This window comes from Oncorhynchus gorbuscha, linkage group LG18 (genome assembly GCF_021184085.1).
Source record: "Oncorhynchus gorbuscha isolate QuinsamMale2020 ecotype Even-year linkage group LG18, OgorEven_v1.0, whole genome shotgun sequence".
In the NCBI taxonomy this organism is placed as follows: Eukaryota; Metazoa; Chordata; class Actinopteri; order Salmoniformes; family Salmonidae; genus Oncorhynchus; species Oncorhynchus gorbuscha.
The window spans coordinates 78,495,388-78,499,852 of record NC_060190.1 but is presented as its reverse complement, the minus strand read 5'-3'; positions in this window follow the sequence as shown (position 1 = coordinate 78,499,852).

The following is a 4,465-nucleotide window of genomic DNA, read 5'->3' as shown; positions in this document are numbered from 1 at the left end:
ATACATGCCTTCAAAACTGTCCACTAGGGGAAACAGTGAGCGTTATTACCATCAAGTAGGCTTGGGTTATGCTAGGGCTTTGTGGAGGGAGGTAGGTAGGCTTGGGTTTTAATAATAATAATATATGCCATTTAGCAGACGCTTTTATCCAAAGCGACTTACAGTCATGTGTGCATACATTCTACGTATGGGTGGTCCCGGGGATCGAACCCACTACCCTGGCGTTACAAGCGCCATGCTCTACCAACTGAGCTACAGAAGGACTTTGTGGAGGGAGGTAGGCTTGATTTATGCTAGGGCTTTGTGGAGGGACGTAGGCTTGGGTTTTGCTAGGGCGTAGTGGAGGGAGGTAGGCTTGGGTTTTGCTAGGGCTTTGTGGAGGGACGTAGGCTTGGGTTATGCTAGGGCTTTGTGGAGGGATGTAGGCTTATGTTTTTCTAGGGCTTTGTGAAGGGAGGTAGGTAGGCTTGGGTTTTGCTAGGGCTTTGTGAAGGGAGGTAGGCTTGGGTTTTACTAGGGCTTTGTGGAGGGAGGTAGACTTGGGATTTGCTAGGGCTTTGTGGAGGGAGGTAGTCTTGGGTTATGCCTGGTCGTTTTGCAGGGAGGTAGGCTTGGGTTTTGCTAGGGCTTTGTGGAGGGAGGTAGGCTTGATTTATGCTAGGGCTTTGTGGAGGGAGGTAGGCTTGGGATTTGCTAGGGCTTTGTGGAGGGAGGTAGGCTTGATTTATGCTAGGGCTTTGTGGAGGGAGGTAGGTAGGCTTGGGTTTCGCTAGGGCTTTGTGGAGGGATGTAGGCTTATGTTTTCTAGGGCTTTGTGGAGGGAGGTAGGTAGGCTTGGGTTTTGCTAGGGCTTTGTGGAGGGAGGTAGGCTTGGGTTTGCTAGGTCTTTGTGGAGGGAGGTAGACTTGGGTTTGCTAGGGCTTAGTGGAGGGAGGTAGACTTGGGTTTGCTAGGGGCGTTGTGGAGGAGGTAGACTTGGGTTTTGCTAGGGCTTTGTGGAGGGAGGTAGACTTGGGTTTTGCTAGGGCTTTGTGGAGGGAGGTAGACTTGGGTTTTGCTAGGGCGTTGTGGAGGGAGGTAGGCTTGGGTTTTGCTAGGGCGTAGTGGAGGGAGGTAGGCTTGATTTATGCTAGGGCTTTGTGGAGGGGGGTAGACTTGGGTTTTGCTAGGGCGTTGTGGAGGGAGGTAGGCTTGGGTTTTGCTAGGGCGTTGTGGAGGGAGGTAGACTTGGGTTTTGCTAGGGCTTTGTGGAGGGAGGTAGACTTGGGTTTTGCTAGGGCTTTGTGGAGGGAGGTAGGCTTGGGTTTTGCTAGGTCTTTGTGGAGGGAGGTAGGCTTGGGTTTTGCTAGGGCGTAGTGGAGGGAGGTAGGCTTGGGTTTTGCTAGGGCTTTGTGGAGGGAGGTAGACTTGGGTTATGCTAGGGCGTTGTGGAGGGAGGTAGACTTGGGTTATGCTAGGGCATTGCGTATGAGTGTGGTGCATTCCTATGACTTTCGATCAGAACGTTTTATGTTTGATCACACAGAAGATACCTAAACTTAACATTTTATCACTATCCAAAACCTTAACCTTCTGACAATTGATGTTTGGAGCAACTTAAAAATGTTTTAATAACAATACCAGGGGTCAAAAACACCTTGACATTTGACATGGATACACACCCTCCATTTGGCAAATCTGACCGTAATTATATCCTCCTGATTCCTGCTTACAAGCAGCAGTTGTCAATAAAACAATTGATCAGATGAAGCAGATGCTAAACTCCAGATTGGTGCTTCTACACCTGCATTGTTTGCTGTTTGGGGTTTTAGGCTGGGTTTCTGTACAGCACTTTGAGATATCAGCTGATGGAAGAAGGGCTATATAAATACATTTGATTTGATTTGATTGGAATATGTTCCGTGATTCTTCCGATGGCGTTGAGTACAACACATCAGTCACTGGCTTCATCGATAAGTGCATTCAAAGACGTCGTCCCCACAGTGACCGTCACGTACCTACCGCAACCAGAAGCCATGGATTACAGGCAACATCTGCACTGAACTAAAGGGTAGAGCTGCCACTTTCAGGGAGCAGGACTCTAACCTGGAAGCTTATAATAAATCCCGCTACGCCCTCTGACGAACCATCAAACAGGCAATGTGTCAATAAAGTTCTACGATTGAATCATATTACATCGGCTCCGATGCTCATCGGATGTGACAGGGCTTGCAAACTATTACAGACTACAAAGGGAAGCACAGCCGTAGCTGCCCAGCAGACGAGCTAAATTACTTCTATGCTCGCTTCGAGGCAAGTAACACTGAAACATGCATGAGAGCATCAGCTGTTCCAAACGACTGTGTGATCACGCTCTCCACAGCCGATGTGAGTAAGACCTTTAAACAGGTCAAAATTCATAAGGCCGCAGGGCCAGACTGGTTACCAGGATGTGCACTCCAAGCATGCGCTGATCAACTGGCAAGTATCTTTACAGACATTTTGATACCTCTTCCTGTCTGGGTCTGTAATACCAACATGTTTCAAGCATGCCACCATAGTCCCTGTGCACAAGAACACTAAGGTAACCTGCCTAAATGACTACCGACCCGTAGTGCCCACGTCTGCAGCCATGAAGTGCTTTAAAAGGCTGGTCATGGCTAAAATCAATACCATTATCCCTGACACCCTAATCCAACTCCTGGACAAAAGGAACACCTATGCTATTCATTGAATACAGCTCAGCATTCAACACCACAGTGCCCTCAAAACTCGTCATTAAGCTAAGGACTCGAGGAATAAACACCTCCCTCTGCAACTGGATCCAGGACCTCATGATGGGCTGCCCCCAGGTGGTAGGTAGCAACACATCCGCCACACTGATCTTCAACACAGGGGCCCCTTAGAGGTGTGTGTGCTCAGTCCCGTCCTGTACTTCCTGTTCACTCATGACTGCACGGCCAGGCGCGACTCCAACACCATCATTAAGTTTGCCGATGACACAACAGAGGAAGGTCAAGACAAGTGGCGTGAATGTGGACTACGGGAAAAGCAAGAACGAGCACATCCCCCATTCTCATCAACAGGGCTGTAGTGGAGCAGGTTGAGACCCTCAAGTTCCTTGGTGTCAACATCACCAACGAACTAACATGGTCCAAGCATACCAAGACAGTCGTGAAATGGGCACCTAGACCCCCTCAGAAGACTGAAAAGATTTTGCAAGGGGACCTGAGGTACCTGAGGTACTGAGGTGCTGTTCCCCAAGCTGTGAGGGGAACGGCACCTCAGTACCTCCAGGCTCTGATCAGGCCCTACACCCAAACAAGGGCACTGCGTTCATCCACCTCTGGCCTGCTCGCCTCCCTACCACTGAGGAAGTACAGGTCCCGCTCAGCCCAGTCAAAACTTTTCGCTGCTCTGGCCCCCCAATGGTGGAACAAACTCCCTCACGACGCCAGGACAGTGGAGTCAATCACCACCTTCCGGAGACACCTCAAACCCCACCTCTTTAAGGAATACCTAGGATAGGATAAGTATTCCCTCTCACCCCCCCCCCTTTAAGATTTAGATGCACTATTGTAAAGTGACTGTTCCACTGGATGTCATAAGGTGAATGCACCAATTTGTAAGTCGCTCTGGATAAGAGCGTCTGCTAAATGACTTAAATGTAAATGTAAATGTAACCTCAGATCCTTAAAAGGTTCTATAGCGGCACCATCGAGAGCACTGGTTGCATCACTGCCTGGTATGGCTCGGCCTCCGACCACAATGCACAACAGAGGATAGTGCGTACGGCACAGTACCTCACTGGGGCCAAGCTTCCTGCCATCCAGGACCTCTATACCAGCCGATGTCAGAGGGCACAAAACATTGTCAAAGACTCCAGCCACCTTAGTCATAGACTGTTCTTTCTGCTACTGCACGTCAAGCGGTACCGGAGCGCCAAGTCGAGGTCCAAGAGGCTCCTAAACAGCTTCTACCCCCAAGCCAGAAGACTCCTCAACATCTAATCAAATGGCTACGCAGACTATTCCCATTGCCCCGCCCCCCCTCTCCCCACCACTGCTATTTGCATTCCCCCCCTCTCTTGCTACTCTCTGTTATTATCTATGCATAGTCACTTTAATAACTCTCCTACATATTGAGGTACATATCACCTCAATTACCTTGACTAACCGATGCCCTCACACATTGACTCTCACCCCCTGTATATAGCCTCCACAAGGACTCTGTACCGGTACCCCTTGTATATTCTCCACATTGACTCGGTGCCGGTACCCCCTGTATATAGCCTCCACATGGACTCTGTACCGGTACCCCCTGTATATAGCCTCCACATTGACTCTGTACCGGTACCCCCTGTATATAGCCTCCACATTGACTCAGTACTGGTACCCCCTGTATATAGCCTCCACATAGACTCTGTACCGGTACCCCATGTATATAGTCTCCACATGGACTCTGTACCGGTACACCCTGTATATAG